Source organism: Phyllostomus hastatus, unplaced genomic scaffold, assembly GCF_019186645.2.
Source record: "Phyllostomus hastatus isolate PE091 unplaced genomic scaffold, TTU_PhHast_1.1 phas_contig_40, whole genome shotgun sequence".
NCBI lineage: Eukaryota > Metazoa > Chordata > Mammalia > Chiroptera > Phyllostomidae > Phyllostomus > Phyllostomus hastatus.
In genome coordinates this window covers 7,628,055-7,645,214 of record NW_025333872.1, presented here as the reverse complement: position 1 = coordinate 7,645,214, position 17,160 = coordinate 7,628,055, and positions in this window count along the sequence as shown.

Here is a 17,160-nt window from a genome sequence, read left to right as displayed (position 1 = left end):
AGCCAGGGCGGGGGGACTATGACTGGGTAGTCCGTGAGGGACACTGGAGGGAGCAGCATGCTGAGAACAGGGGAGTTCTCTCCTGTGGAAGCCTGGCCAGCTGGGGAATGGGATAGTTCTGGTCTCAGGTAGCCATGGGCAGGCTGGAAGACCAGTCCTCCCTGGCCCGTGGCCCCCTGAGCTCCAGAATGTCTTAGCCTGTCAACCTCAGCCTTGGGAGCAGGGGAGAGAGTGGCAGGCCATGAGACAGGCAAGTAAGCCAGGACTACTGGTAGAGGGAAAGTGAGACCAATAGTTAAATGGCCAACCACTTTACAGTCATCTAGTAAATCACAAAATCCTATCTTTCCCACCTGGGGACCTGTACAAGTAAATGGTTTACACTTCTCCCCAGCCAGAGGGTCAATAGCTTAAATCACTCTACTCCAGGAGACAGATACCAGAAATCCGATTAGTGCCATTTGTGCCAACCACATCCAAGGATGGGTGAAATCAGGGGAATAAATCTCATTTTGGCACATCAGCATAAACCTGATGAATATTTTATTCAGATCCTCCCCTAAAACCTCCCTTAAACTCCCAGCCTTTAAACCCCCCAAGAGAAGGACCCAGCGTTCCTTCTCCCTCTTGCCTTTCTCTTTCACCTCTTCTCCCCTCCCAGGCGAGTTGCCTTTGCCTTTCTCTCTCCTAAACTCCAAGGGCCCTTCTCGTGCTTCTGTAACTTGTTTCCTGAGCCTGTCCAGCCCAGCTGGCTCACTTCTCCTACATCTGTAACTTTCTAAATAAACTTTCTCTTATAATTTGAGTTCTTGGCTCTGAATTCTTTCTTCACCAAACTCGAGAACAGAGATCCAATTTTGCCGCCAATACTGCTGGTAACAGGAGCAGCAAACTTTTCCAAATGGAAAATGATGAAATCTTTCTGGAAAGCTGACTTTCCCAGGCTCGGGTGGGTACAGCTGACGAGGGGAAACCTGAGCCCTGTGGGCAGACAGGGGGTCCAGAGGCAGGGAGTCCGAGGCGCTTCTCTGTGACAGAGTCCCGGGAAGCCACTCCAGAGCTTCCCAGAATGGCCTGCTGCTGTGGGCCACCCTGGTGGGGGTGGCAGAGTGGGAGGATGAGTTACCTCAATCTATGGTCACTATAGTCTATGCCCAACCCAGCAGTCAGTGTTGCTGGGACAACAAAGTCAGTTCTTGTCTTTTCTCTGCTCCCCTCCAGTAGCACTTAGAGTCAAGGCCAAAGTCCTTACTGTGACCAATAAGGTCCTTACTGTGACCCTCACTCTACTACCACTCAGCTACTCACTCTGCTGTAGCTTCCTTCTTCCTCGGATGTGCTGGGCAACACTCCTGCCTCGGGGCCTTTGCACTGCCTCTTCCCTCTGCCTGGATGTCTTTTTCCCAGATGGCTCACTGCCCCCCATTTCCTCGAGGTCTTTGAAGATCACCTTCTCAGTGAGGCCTTTCCTGGTCATCCTAAGTAATACTACAATCTGTCTTCCCTCCCTACCACAGCCCCTGCATCCCTCCTTCTATCTTACCATACTTCATCTTTCTCCAAATCTGTCACAGTCTTGTTATATATTTGTAGCATGTTGAAAGGCAGTCTTCAAAAGATATATCCACATCCTTACCCCTAGAACTTGTGAATATGACTGTAGTACCTCCTGCTCTTCCCAATTCAGGTCCACCTAGAACCTTCCAGAGTGTGATCTTATTTGGAAGTAGGGTTTTTGCAGATGCACTTAAGTTAAGGCCCTTGAGATAAGATCATTCTGGATTTAAGGTGGGTCCTAAATCTAATGACTAATGTTCTTATAAGAAGAGGAGAAGAACCCTGGCTGGTGTGTCTCAGTAGTGAATCGAGCACCGGCATGAGAACCAAAGGGTCGCTGGTAGGATTCTCAATCAGGGCCCATGCCTGGGTTGCAGGCCAGGTCCCCAGTAGGGGGTGCACGAGAGGCGACCATGCACTGATGTTTCTCTCAGCCTCTCTCTCCCTTGTCCTGACTAAAAGTAAATAAATAAAATCTTATAAAAAGAAAAAGTAGAGAAGACACAGAGAGATACAAGGGAGAAGGCCATGTGAAATGCAGGCAGACATTGGAGGGATGCAACCACAAGCTAAAGAATGCCAAGGACTGCCAGGAGCCACCAGAAGCTGGAACAAGAGAGATTTTTTCCTCTAAGACTGTGGCCCTGCTAACACCTTGCTTTCAGATTTCCAGCTTCCAGCACAGTAAGAAAATAAGTTTCTTTTGTTTTAAGCCACCAAGTCTGTGGCAATTTGTTATGGCAGCCACAGGAAACAGATGCAACACTCTATAATACACTCATTAACTTTTTTTATTGTCTATCAGCACACTCCTCGCATCCTACCACCCCCCAATCTGAGCACCAAGAAGACAGGGATTTTTCTTTATTTGCTCACTAATAAATCCCATGCCTAGCATAGTGCCTGGCATATAGCAGGTGCTCAATAAATACTTGTCAAATAGTTGAGTGAATAAATTAGATGAAAACAAGGAATGCGGGAGTGGATGTGGGGAGGTGGCGCATGGGTCCTCAGAGCACCGACTCGGCTGCCAAACATCTGGGCCTCCTGGGTCCAGCTCAGTGTGGCGGGAACCCAGAACCTGTTTAAGGAAGTGTCTGGAAGAAGAGGAGAAGGAGGCCTGGGGTCCCCTGGGACACGCTTCCCAGCCAAGGACAGGTGGCTTCAGCTCTCAATGAGGCCTAAGATTTGTGAGCGAGGCCACTAGGACCTTCCCGCTAAATGTAGCCGATGAAGTGACTTAATCCCAGCTGAGACTTAGAGAACAGCCAGGACAACCCCTGAACTATGAGAAATTAATAAACCATTGTTGTTTTAGGCCACTAAGTTTGGGAGTGGTTTGTTTGCAGCCATGAAAACCTGGAGGGCTGCCTCTCTGAGGCCCTCTTGACTTCGACATGGTAGGACTTTGAGAGCTGAAGCCAGAAGCTGGTTCCCTAGGGAGTGTGAAGAGGCTCACGTTCCAGACTCTGCAGATGCGAGGTCTTGAGCTGAAAGGACTTTGAGATTTTAAGTGTCCGGGGAGACCGTGCCTAGCCTCTTCCCTGCTCCATCGGAAAGTTTCCCTCTCAGCTCACAGGCCTCCACCCAGCTTCAGTCCCAGTCTAGCTTCTTGGGCCTGGACAAAGGGTAGGGGCAGAGCCATGAAGGTGTCCAGAGTGGCTGGCAGTCAGTCCCCTCTCTCAGTCTGCTCCCCGCTCTGGAGAGGCCATTGGTGAAACGTCCTTTTCCAAACATGGCCCAGAGACACCAAAACACTCCATGGCATGGAGAGCAGCCAGTCTGACCAGCAGGAGCCTAGTGGGGCAGGGAATGCTTGTTTCCTGCTCTGGGATGGCCCAGTGCTCAGTCTGGCAGCTGGGAACAGCGAAAGCTATGAGGCATGGACAATGGAGAAGACAACACAGAGGATAACGGCCAACACGGAGCCTGCTGGTCCTGTGCGCCTGCAGCCAGGGCTGTCCTGAAGGGGTGGGAGGGCCGGGCAGGGCAAGGCTGAGCCTGACCCCTAGATGCCATGCCCACCCACAGGTGTTCTGCTAACTGGCCTGGGGACTGCATGGAAAGGGGGGGTCCTCCTCATTTTCTTTTTTAAACAAATTTATTTATTTTAAAGAGAGGGGAAAGGAGGGAGAAAGAGAGAGAGAAATATCAATGGGTGAGAGAAACATCGATCAGTTGCCTCTCATACATGCCCTGACTGGGGACACAACCCGCAGCCCAGGCATGTGCCCTGACTGGGAATCAAACTCGAGACCTTTTACTTTGTGGAACAACACCCAACCAACTGAGCCACGCTGATCAGGGTGAGTCCTTCTCACTTTTGACCCACTTCTTCAGGGTGGCTGGAATGTTTGACTAGACCCTGAGTGTTGAAACAAGGCCCTAGAGGTAACTTTGGACAGCCAGGACCTCAGTTTCAGGGTTTCCCAAGAAACAGTGCCTGGACTATCCCCTAAGCTCCAGGGCCCAAACAGCGCCTTCTAGGCTGCCTCTGGCCTCTGGAGACTAAGTCCCCATGGCCCCTCCTGGGGGATTCTGGGCCTTGGGACACAGGTATGGTTGCCATAAGAGCTCCTGCCTCTCACACAGGTGATCCACCAACCACCCTTCTCCTCACCTGGAAGCCCAACCAGGGCGGTTATGTGCTGTGGGGTGGATACGTGTGTTTTGGCTGAGAATCTTCCTTCTCTTCTGCAAGGGGTGTTTGTTTCATAAGGTCACCCTCTGCCCCTACCACTCCTTTCAGCCCTCTGGGTGGTCCCACCCCCCCCAGGGTCCAAATCCCAAAGCCCTAGCTCAGTGGGGGATTCTTCCTGTGACCTTGAACAAGACACTGTTGATTGTCCTAAAAGGAAGGTTAGAAACTTCCTCATCGCTACCATTTTCAGGTTCTACAGAAGTGGTGCTCGCAGGTACCTCTCTCCCTCCCTCTCCACTGTCCCTCCCCCCATCCTCCCTTTTGCCCTCTCTGAGGGGAGATCAGTGTCCTTATTTATCAGTGGGACTCATCATACCCACCTTGCAACGTTGGGAGCATTAACTGAGGAGGTGGGGAGAGTGTCTCAGGGCCTGAGCAGAGGGAACCTGCAGCTAAGAAAGTGCCAGGTCTGCCTCAGCCTCATTTCTGCAAGTGGTGGGCCACCTGCACGCCCCTCTGAGCCTGCTCTGAGCCTGCATGCACACTGCGTGCCTTACACACCTGCTCTCTACACAGGTCATGAGGGCCTATGTGAAGTGTGTGCTTGACTTGCCTGTGACACGTAGTGTCTGGACGCAGCATGAAGGTGGTGCCAATGACCCTGGGTAAACAAACCCCCTCTCTCCACCGAGGCATGAACACGGATGGTCTTCCCTTGTGCGGTGGACAATGCCTACCTTGTGCGAGTGAGAAGGAAAAGTGGGTACTTGTAATTGCTGATTTGGGCAAGGCCCCAAACAGGCTTGGAAAGGGCCAAGCCACAGGGGGCCTGGGAAGCCAGTGCCAATGTCTAGGGCCTGGGCCTAGGTGGGCAGGAGGGTGCTGGGGGTGCGGCCCTGGGAAAAGAGCTGGGTTGCTGAGCAGGGAGAAAGTGGAGGAGCCCGAATGAGCTGCCTGAGAAATGAAGTGAGGCTGGCTGGGCAGGAAATAAATTCGTGTGGAGAGGCTGGGGGTGGGGAGGGCTGGGAGCAGCCAGGCTCTGCAGGGAGGGCTCTGGCGGCAGTTTCAGGCAGAATGGACTCCGCTTCCTTCCTTCCGGGCCGAGGCCCCCTGGAGAGGAAAGCACTTAAGGAGCCAAGCCAGACTGGTCCTGAGCCGGACAAAGCCTAGCAGAGTCTGAAACCTTGCTGCGTACTTGGAATTTGCTCACTTCCACGCTGACGTCCAAGTTCTGAGCTTTCTCTGGCTGTAGGAAAATATTTTTCACACTCTGAAAGGCTGGCCCCGCGGGAGGCTGCTGATGCTGCAGATGGCTTGATGAAGGCAGCAAAGTGGAGGCCTGTACTGGACACCCGGGTCCAGGGTCCTCCGTGCCCCTGCACTTTCTGCGACCCACTCCACACGGGCTGTCTGAGCTTCATGCAGGTGCGGCCAGACGGTGCCGTGCCCTGGCTGGGGCCTCCCACCTCCTGCTTGAGGCTTCTCCAAGGCCCTGTGTGTGGGCACCTGCGGGGCCACTCAGCGCTCCGGCGTGCACACCCCAGAGGGAGGCCTGGGGGAACATCTTTGCCCAGGAGAGAACCCAGTGGAGGAGTGTCTTCCCCTTTTGCACTCCGGGCAGACAGCTTCGAGACCCATTTCACAAGGTTCTTAAACAAGTCCCTGCAGGGCCGCGAGTTGCCCACAAGGGTGGCTAATGTCATAAAATATCCTGGTGTTGGCTGATCCCCCTTCCCTGTTTCACTCTGTCCCCTTGCCCTCATCCGTCACCCCTGTTTCCTGGGACCACTTCCCGAAAAAACTACCTGCATCCCAGCTGGAAGCCCACTCATGCTGCACGTTCAGGGGAAACCAGGCTAACAGGGAGGCCGTTCTCTGAAATCTAAACCTGGGGGCCGGGAGGGAGGGGATTGGGAGCACGGTCTGTGGAAGGTTTCACATTATAAGAGTAGTATGTATTATAAGGCACAGATCTAGGCTGGCCCTTCCCCATACAGAAGCCCACAGTAACGATGAGTTGACATTGGCCTTGCTGTTCCCATGGACTCTACTGGGCCTGAGCATCTCCCCAAGACCCTGACACCCTGAGGAAGAACCTCATGGCTGGTGCTCCGAATAATTAGCATGTTTTACACCAGTATCAGATTCAAGAACACGCGCTCTCCAGTGGGATCTGCCTTAGGGAGAGTCCCTAAGTGGTGGTGAGTCTGCCTAGCTTGGTGTCCGATAGCCCCTACAGGCGGGGCCTGGCCTCCTTCATCCGGCCCTTCCTGCGAGTAGCACAGGTCTTTGATTGGCAGAACGCAGGCTTCTGCTCAGGGCTCATGCAGGGGAAGACCCTGCCCCCGGATACCATCCCAGATGGGGGCTCTGAGATGATCCTGTGTCATCCTCTGATGCCTACAGGGCAGCAGAGCTGGTGTCCAGGGCTGGTAGCTTGGAGCCAAGACCCAGGAATGCAGGAGTGCTGGGCAAAGCTGGACTGAGCTGGGGCCTTGCTCCCGACCCCACTCTAAGGGTAACCCCAGCCGGCTCTGACCTCTGGAATATGAGGAAGCGCTGATTTCCTCCCCGCTCCCGCAGACCCTGGCTGGCACTGGGCCACCAGACCTCTCTACCTCTGCGTGTGCAGCTTCTGACTGCAGCGTGAGGGGAAACTTCACTATCTCCATCCTGAGTTTTTCTTTCTCTTCTGTGTAAGTTACCCTACAAGCCTCTCCCCGCAGCTCCCCACACCTCACCCACCATACATCTCAAGGTGCTCTGAGCGAATGGGAACAAAGGAGAGAGAGGATGAGGAGTGAGGGAACCCCTGCTCGGGGCGTATGTGTGGGGAGCAACACTGGGCTAGAACCTTCTGTAGAACCAGGATTCTGGAGGGGGAACCTTAGTGTTGAGCAAGCTGAACCTTCCCCGCCGCTGTGAGGTCGGAGTGACGCAGATCTGAGGAGAAACCCGCCCCCAGAGCCCAGGGCCGACCCCAGGGGTTTGGCAACAGTGTCTGTGGTGACCTCAAGGTCTCCTCCCCTTAAACTAAGAAAAGTGCAGAGTCTGGGCCAAAATGTGGGCCAAAAGCCGCTGGGACCCAGATCTGAGGTTCGTTTTCCCATCAGGCTGCGTGGCCTCTGAGCCTCAGTTCCTTAGCTGTGAAATGGGGGTAGCGATGGGAGCTGAGTAAGGCTGGTGCCAGGAGTAGCCAAGGTAATGAGCACAAAAGGCCTCCATGTAGGTCACACCGGGGTCACACCCCGGTGGTGTCCCACCCGTGTCCACTGGGTACGCTTCAAGGGACCAATGTCTTTTTTGCAATATGACACATTCACTGAATACAGAGGGGCTGTGACCTTGCTCGTCCCCTCCTTCCCAGGTCCCATCTGTCCTCAGTCTGGTAGCCAGAGGTGCTCTGGGAAGGGTCCGGGCAGTATGACAAGGCTGCTGCTGGCCACCTCTACGGCGGCTGACAAGAGTAAGACAGGAAGAGGGGTCACTCAGGGATGCATCAGGTTGGACCCTTAGACCCCGGACCTGGTCAGGCCCAGGCCTCCCTCTGATGTTCATTTCTTGGGAGAAGGCCAGGCCTCTTGCTCCCCTCACTTCCGGTCAGTTCCTGTCAGGGCCTGACAGCAGGGACACACCACCTGTACGTCACCACTGGCGGAATGCTGACTTGCTTCGGCTGCATCTGAGCTGTGGGAGCGGCTCCCCCCGAGTTTGGCCTCGATTTGTCTTCTTCAATCTGCATGTTGACCAAAAGACTGTTCTGAGTGCTTCCTTTTTGGCGGGGGCGGAGAGGGATCCCAGGTTTGCACACTTTGGGACCTGGCACCTACCTAAGGTTGGGCTGTTCTGGGGTTAGGAATGTCCCCTCTACTTGCCAGGCCAATGCCTCTGATGGTGCAGCAGCTCCAAGGCAGGTGGAAGGGACTGATTTCAATGGCCTCGGTGCCCCTCCCACAGCCATCTCTTCCCCACTATCTGGCCCTCTCCACCCCACGGTTTCATAGTCCAGGCATCTCCTCTCTCTGCCTGTGTCTTAACTCCTGGGGCCTCATCTCCCTGATGGCCTCTGCTGCTCCACTCCCTCCTGAAGGGGGCAGCAAGGCCAGAGGTGGGTGCTCCAGAGCAGCGGTCCCCCACCCCTGGGCTGTGAGTGAAGCTCACTTGAGCTCCACCTCCTGCACCCCCAACCCCGCACCGTCTTCCACAAAATCAGTCCCTGGTGCCTAAAAAGTTGGGGACCACTGTTCTAGAGGGTAGAAGTGGCCTACGTTATTTTCCAAAAATGGCCATGACACAATTTTCCATCCTACATGTTCTAAAACCTTGGCACGTCCTTATTTAGGGGTGAAGTCTAGTCCCCTTTCCCTTGAATGTGGATGGGTTTGTACCTAGTGGAAAGTGGTGGAAGAGACACTGCATGTGCTGGTCCAGAAAAGATGACAAAACTTCCACCTTGTTGGCTGGAACCCAGAGGTTGCCATGCTGTGAGGAAGCCTAAGACTGTGGCCAGGGCCTGAGGCTACGTGTGAGGAGAGAGATGGCTGGAGAGCCCCCTCCGCCCCAGCTCCAGCCTCGTCTGACTGAAGCTGCTGCAGAAAACTCGGCCCCCCTCCCCCTCCCGCTGAGCCCTTCCCAGGAGGCACAGGGAAGCTATAAAATTATTTGTTTTAGCCACTCAGTTTGGGGATCATCTGTTATGCAATAGTAGATAACCAAGTTGGGTGGTGGAAGCTTCTTCGTGGCGGGTGTGGAAAGAACCCTTCCTGGCCTGGCACTCGAATGTCTCTGCTGCTACCCAGCCCTTGCGTGACTCCAGGCACATGGCTTCCCCGCCGTGGATGTCGATTTCTTCTCTGAACAGCAAAGGGCCCTGACTATCTGTACTCTGAGGCTGTTCCCCACACTGCTGGGACAGTAGCTAATCCAGACAGTACACTCCTCACTGCTTACTGCATCCTCCATATCAAAGCCTGCTCCTCCTAAAGGCCCAGACCCCCAGGCACCACCTCCTTTAACAAGCTCCCTCATTGTTCTGCAGCAGGGCGCCCAGCACACAGAACAGCTAGCCCCTCCTCTGCCCCACTCCACGGAGCCTCAGTTCCGTGCCACCGACATTAGGAAAATGGCCTTTTTCTCCAAATGGATAGTGAATGCTTGAACCGCAAGGGCTGTCTTCCTCTACAGCTTTACAGCCAGTGCCTGGTGCATAGCTGACCCTCCTCTCTCACCGATTATTAAAACTAGTTAAATGAATGAATGATGTTGACCCTCACGTTGTCATTACTGAGCACTCACTATGTGTCAGGCACCGTGCTAACTTCTTTACAAACATCAGCTTAACCTTCAAAAGAACCTTGTGAGTTAGGCAGTATTTTCAACCCCATGTTACACTTAAGGAAATTGAAGCACAGAAAGGTTAAGTTATTTGTCAAAGATCACACAGTTTGCATGGCAGAGAGAAGACTGGAGTCCAAGGGGTGTGCCCTTAGCCACCTTATGGCACATTTGATCATTCTCATTCTATAGATGAGGAAGCTGAGGACCAAAAACCTCAAGCAAGCCACCAAGTAACAAAGCTAGTAAGAAGGGTGGAGCTGAGGTTTTGATTTGGTTCTGTCTGCAAAGGTTGGCGCCCCAACCACTGGGCTCCTTTCCGATGGCGGGGGCTGTCATGCCTCGTTCTGTGCACATGGGTATCGTCACATCCTGCTGAGAGTGCAGGCAGGGGACACGGAGACAGGATCACAGGATCACAGCCTGGAGATGGGCTGTTGTCCCTCCAGTCGGATGGTGACAGTGCCATCAGGGGCCCTGGGGGCCATGGGCACGAGCAACCCTTCTGGTCGGTCCTGGGCAGGACTCTTTTCCGCAGGGAGGGCTGCAAGCTGCCGGACGTGGCCATCCTCTCAGACCTCTCCACCCACTTTCACGTTCCCTCTAACCAGGTGTGAAGCATCTTACCTCACGGGGTGTGCATCTCCTTTCGGCTGTGTGAGGGCACTTTTGTCCAAGAGGGGTCAGTGACTCAAACAGGGTGTCCCGTGAAGCCTGGCAGGGCAGGGGCCTGCCTGGGGCTGCCCTTCACTTCCCACTTTGCCAAGTTGTCACCACACTTGCTGTCGTTGCATGCTCTGTGGTGGCCCAGGCCTGGGAGCCTTTCCGGGACAGACATTCCAGGCCCTGGCCACAACTGTGAGTGAGCGCCACTGCGGTCTGCGCGCCGCCTCAGAGCCAGCCCTCGATGTCGAAACTTGGGGCTCGGAGGAGCTGCCTGTGTGCCCCTGAGACCCCCTGAGTGGGTGGCAGGAGGGCCATGGCCCTGGATCTGCGTGCCTGGGGCTGACGGCATTCGGGTGGATCTGCTGGGAGCAGCACTTGGGGTGAGTGCAGTGGAGCAATCACTTAAGGTTGGAGCCCCAGCAAGAAGTTTCATTAGGCTCCCATTTTTTTCTATGTCAAAGAAACAAAATGCTTCCCCTTCAGTTTATTTAGGCAGAAGTAGACTCAATGAAGTGAGTTACTGAACCAAGAGACTTGTATGAGCATGTTCAGAGCAGCACTATTGATGACAGCAGGACCTGGAGACCGCCCAAGTGCCTGTCAGCTGTGCAGCGGGCGTCCAGGCTGCAGCTGTGGGGCCACACGCTGAAATACTACGCAGCACTCAAGAGAGTGACCCACCCTATGCGCAGTAACACGCATGAATCTTGGCAACGTAGAAGTGAGATGAAAAGGTCCCAGGAGATTACGTACCACATGTTCTTTTTATAAAGTTAAAAATCACTCAAATAAAAAAATAATGTCATGAAATCCATGTGCATGCGCTTCAACTCTGTAACTCATTAAGTAAGGAAATGAGGAACGTGGAATTCAGATGACAGTTACTGCAGGTGTAGGGATAGGAAGTGGAATGCGGGGCCATGTTTAGATGTGGTTTTTGTCAAGAACTGGCTATTGTTCTGTGTGGTGGGTTTGTGGACACTTATTAAATTATTAAAACCAACTAACCAATGTAAACAGAAATGGGCTGTGCATGGCCCTGGACGAGTGTCACGGACCAAGGATTCTACACGCTTGAGATCTAAACAGAGGAACAAAACAAAACGAAACACAAAACACAAAGGCATGAACTGGGAAGGATACCCCATTTTCCCCCCAAAGGAGGAGGCCTCGGGAAATGCTTGAGTGGCAGAGAACAAGAGCCTGGCAGTCTGGAGGCCCACGGGTTCCAGCTCTGGGACCCTGAGAAAGGCGCCGTATTCGTTTTCTGTTGCCGTGTAACAAATGACCACGAACGGGGCAGCTAAAAACCACACTCCTTTGTTTTCTCACAGTGTCTGTAGGTCAGAAGTGTGGGTGCAGCATAACTGGCTTCTCTGTTCAGGGTCTCACAGGGCTGGAACTGGGGAGTGGCTGGGGCTGTGGTCCCAGCTGGGGCTCCCCTCTACCGAGTTCCTTGCTGTTGCGGGACTGAGGGCCTCAACTCAGAGACACCGCTACTGGACCCTTCTCCACAACAGGGCAGTTGGCTTTTTCAAGGTCAGTGAAGAGCACGTCTGCTGCTTGGAATCTCCCTGATGTCTCCTGTCTCTGTCCTCTAGACTCTCATTTAAAAGGCAACCTGATTAGGTCGGGACCATGTGAAAAAATCTCTCTTGTGATAAATTCAAAGTCAACAAATTAAGGACTTTAACTGCATCTGCAAAATTCTTCACTGTGCTGTAGAATGTGATCTAAAACCAGGAATTTACATTTATATTTATAGGTCCTGCATGTATTCAAGGAGAGAGGGTTTATGGGGTATGCACACCAAAGGTCAGGGGTCTTGAAGACAATCTTAGGAAAATGCTTACTATAGTTCTTCCCAAGCCTTGGCTTTTTCCCTCCATGGAGTAAGGAGTATAATATCCACCCTGTAGGGACTGTGGAAATATTAAATGAGATGAGGTATGCAGAGGTGCTGTCGTTCATTCAGAGTATTTGGGGAGGGCCTGCTGCATGCTGCCTGGTGTGCAACATGGACATGGTTTCTGAGCTCATGTGGGTGATAATCTAATGTAGGAGATGTGCATTAGCTGAAGAAATAGAGACTATAGCCTGACCTGTAGGATCTGCATGCTGCAAAATGCACAATGTTGCCGCAAGAAATCAACAAGGAGCTAAATAAATGGAAAGACATACTCTATGGGTGGACTGGAAGACTCAACAGAGTAAAGGTGTCAATTTTCCCAAAATAAATTATAGATTTGACACAATACCAATTAAAATACCAGCAGGATTTTCTGAGGGGTAAATATTAACAAGCAAATTTCAAAATTTTATGGAAGGGCGAAGGAGCCAGAATAGTTAAAACAATTTTGGGGAAAAAAAAAAGAAAGTAAGAAGAATCTATTCAATTCTAAGACTTAGTATAAAACTACAGTGTGGTGTTGGCAAAGAGATGGGCACATAGGTCAATAAGACAGAATAGAGTGCCCAGAAATTGATCCACACAAATGTGATCAATATGTACAAAGGTACAAGGTCATTTTGATGGCAAAACGATAGTTTTTTCAACAAATGGTTACTTGTAAGCAAAAAACCCAAGCCAAACCCAAACAAAAGTAAAAACAAACACAAAAACTTGAGGTAAACACAAAGATGAACTCAAAATGGATCATCTATTTACATGTGAAACATAAAACTATAAAATTTTTAGAAGACAACATATTTGAAAATCTTTGTGACTTGGGCTTGGGTAGAGTGCTTTATAAATGATATCAAAAGCATGGTTCATGAAAGGAAGAGTTGATAAATTGGACTTCATAAAAATTTAAACTTTTGCTCTGCCAAAGGCATTGTCATGAGAATGAAGAGACAACCTACAGAACATGAAAAAAAATTGCAAACCAATAATATCCAAAAATGGATTTCTACCCAGAATATACAGGATGAGGCAAAAGTAAGTTTACAGTTGTTTGTATAGAAAATAATACAATAATTAATAAATAGTAATACAAGAATAAATTCTGCTTTGCATATTCACAACTGTACACCTACTTTTGCCGCACCCTGTATAAAGAACTCGCAAAACTCAGCAGAAAATAAGACACCCAATTAAGTAATGGGCAAAGGACAGGTACAGACACTTCACCCAAGAGGGTGTAAGGAAGACAAATGAACCAAGGAAGAGATATTCAACATCATTCTCCACGAGGGAAATTCAAGTTGCAACCATGATGAGATACTCCTCACCCCTGTTGGAAGAACTTCATAAAAGTATTGGCAAAACCAAGTGCTGGAAAAGATGCTGAGGAACCAAGACTCTCATGCACCACTGATGGGAGGGTAAAATGGTACAAGCACTTTGAAAAGCAATTTGTTAGTTTCTTATAAAGTTAAACATAATTATATATGACCCAGCCATCCCACTCTTACATATTTACCCCAGAGAAATGAAAACTTTTCTTTACATTAAACCTATACATGAACATTCATAGCATCTTTATTTGTAATAACCAAAAGTTAGAAACAATTCTAAATGTCCTTCAGTGGGTGAATGGTTAAATACAATGTGGTACATACACACAATGGAATACTACTCAGCAATAAAAAGGAACAACCGTGATACAGGCAACAACTTGGATGGATCTCAGATGCTTATACTAAATGAGAGAAGCTAGTCAAAAGATTATACGCTGGATGACTTCATTTCTTTGATAGTCTCAAAAAGACAAAATTACATTGATGGAAAACAGATTAGTGGTTGCCAGGGTTATGGGTGTGGTGAGTGTGTAACTAGAAAGGCCTAGCATGAGGGAGTTTTTTGGGGATGATGGAATGGTTCTGTATTGTGGATGAGGTGGTGGTTACACAAATCTATACATGTGTTAAATTCCTAGAACTGTACATCGGAAGGAAAAGAAAGTAAATTTTACTGTATGATAATGATAATTTTAAAAGAACAGCGTGAACACGGCTCTAAGAGGTGCTTGGGAAACCGGCTTATATTTCTGAAGGGTTGTCCATGTCACGCGGAGCAGTTGGCACAGTGCGTAGAACTTAACAAATGCTCAATACATAAACAGTAGCAATAAAGCAACAAATGGATTATAAACTCAGTGAGCCTGGGAAGTAATGTCACCAAGAAACTAGCACAAGATTCTTCTGGGAAGCAGATTCCTGAAGGAAAGGCAAGGTGCCAGAAGATGCCCAAAGCCAGACCTGCCCTGACACAGCTGGGAGATGGGACTGCCCCCAGGGTAGGACATCGCAGGTGGCCTGCAGGCTTGGAAGGGTTGACTTCAGACACTCTCTGCAGTGTGGGACCGGGCCAAGAGATGCCCAGGAGAGCTGGGTCTTCATGGGTGAATAAGGAGATTTAGGTCTGAAGAGAGATCCTGCTTCTTGTTGCTCACTTCCCAGGTGGCCCTCAGCCATGACCTACTTTTCCTACCTGTCCATGCAGGTGAGCTCCCCAGCTCATAGCTATTTTTATCCTAGCGGGATCCCCAGCTATTTTTACCAGTTCAGCTGTGTGAGAGACTTGGATTGTAGGGCTGGGGTTCCTGCTCACATGGGAGACCCTAACGGGCATGTTCATCCCTCTTCCCTGTGAGGACCCGTTTGCCTTCCCACAGCCACCTCTGCCCCAGGTGTCTTTCCTGCTGCAAAACCTGCATGAGCTCCTCATTGCTTCAGGATAAAGTTCAAACACTTAATTGGACATCCAAAGCTCTCACTACCTGTGACCCAGCTTCCCTTTGGCCTCAAGTCTCTCCACACCTCATGGCTGGTCCACCCAAGAAGCTAGCCAACCCAGGCCCCTTGCCAGATGCTGAAAAGACATCTCAATTTTTTGCCTGTACACTTGCTGCTGGGAATGTTCTTTCTCTTCTACCTCCATAGGCCCAGTGACAAAGCCACCTCCTCCACGGAGTTCTCCTTGGTTCCCTAGCTGACAGGGATTGTGCCCTCTCCTAGAGAACCATTATCCTAAGAACTCTCGTCTGACCCTCTCTGCTCCTCTACCTCGGAGGATGTCTGTCTGTGGGTCTGTCTCTCTCCCTCCTTCTTGGGGCTGGCCCTTGCCCACCTCTACCCTGGCACAGAACACGTGTGAAGGGTGGTAGGTGTGCTGTGGCCTTTCCTGAATCCTCCAGGCTGCCCTGTGCGCCTGGGCTCTGTGATACTTGGCCTCCTTGTGTTAGGGCGGGGACTCTGCCATCTTCTGGCTCTAGGCTCTCCACCTCAGTGAATCAGCAAACCCTTCCCAGGGCCTGCAGTGGGCTCAGCACTTTTTGGAGAGCTCTGGGAGGGTGTGGGGAAGGAAGTCAGAGAACACGCTCATCAGGGGAGCCCTGACAGGCAGACCTGAAGCTCCAGGGACTTCAGACGTGGTGAGTCATGTCTGGGGTCCCCCACAGTTCTCCCACCTCCCCTCTAGCCACTGTCCCATCTTTCTCCTCTTCCTAGGGAATGTTCCTCCCCCCTCACCATGGCCTCTCTTCAATGTCCCTCTCACCCCACAGCCTGGCCCTGGTCTCTGCCCTCTGTGGACCCTGCCAGAACCTTGTGGGCACCAGATCTGCTGGATATCATTGAGTTCTGATGCTCCTGGCCTGCTCAGAGCCTCTGCATGCTGACCTCCCGCGTCAGAAGTCCTCCGTGTAAGACAGTTGCCTCTGCTCTCCCTGAACCCACTCAAAGCCTCTACTGTCAACGTTGGCCTCCAGATCCTTTCTTCTACCATAGGTCTTTTTCCCTGAGCTCCAGACCCCACAAATTCTCACGGTCCCTCAAACTTACCGTAATCTAAACTCAACTCGTCACCTTTCTCCCAAGCCTGTTCCTCCTCTGCTCCTCCCGGCCCCCCACAATCTCGAGGCTTCTCCCTCTTCCTGCTGACTTGGCTTCCTAAGCACTGCAGGGCGGGCCTCCTGCTTCTCAGTTATGGAGCTGCTCCCGACTCCTGCCCTCCCCATTCCCATTGCTTCTCCACTCAGCAGCCTGCACAAACCAGGCCAGACCTTCCTTAAACTCTGTTGTTTGCAGAATGGAGTCCAAGTGTCTTAGGAAGGGAGCCAGGTGTGTCTAGCGTCAGGGAAGCCAAGCTGCCAAGGTGCACATCCTGACGGCTGCGTGACCCGAACAAATGACTTTCCTTGTTTGGAGCCTCAATTTCTGAATTTGTTGGGTGTGTGTAGTACTCCCTGGGCAGTCATGAGAACTGAATGGGATAATAGGTGTGATGGGTCTAGAACTGAGCTGGCCACAGTGGACGTGGACATCAGAGTGGTTAGTTAGCTGCCCTCTCTCACCAGGCTCTCTGCAGCCCTCCCCTGCCTCTCTCCAGCCTGGCCATGCAGCCCGACATCCGAGTCTCCTACCTCTGGCCTTGCTTTTCTGTCTGCAGGAGATATTCCCCTTCCACCTGCCCATCCAGCAGACAACTTGTCCCACTTCGAGGCCCACTGTGAATCCTGTCTCTTCTGTGCAGCCCTCCAGAGGCCACTGATGCCTCTCTAGGGCTCACAGAAAGGGAAAGGGGCCACTCACCCACCACGGGCCCCTGGGGCCTGGGCCTGATTCCTTCCTGTGGTTCTAGCATCTGGCACTCTATCAGTGCCCTGGGGGGCAGAGTGGGGGTCTGTTGGAATACTCATGAGAGTCTCGGGGACCTCTCAAGCCCCAGGAGGGATCTGTGACATAGGAGGGGTCTTCCAGCTTGAAGGCCTGGTAAAGTAGGGCTGTTCACACAGCAGACTCAGTTTCCTGGCATCCGTAAAGGAGGGCTGGGTGCCCTCTGTGAGGGAAGCAGTGTTCTCTCCCTTATGTCACATGGGGCTCTCTGCACTAACAGAGCTAGGCCCTGCGGGGAGCATCTCAGACCCCCGAGGGCCTGCTTCAGCCCCTGCACATCAACATACCTCTGGGGACGGTAGGGGATATGGAGGCAGATGTGGGTAGGACAAGGAAGCCCT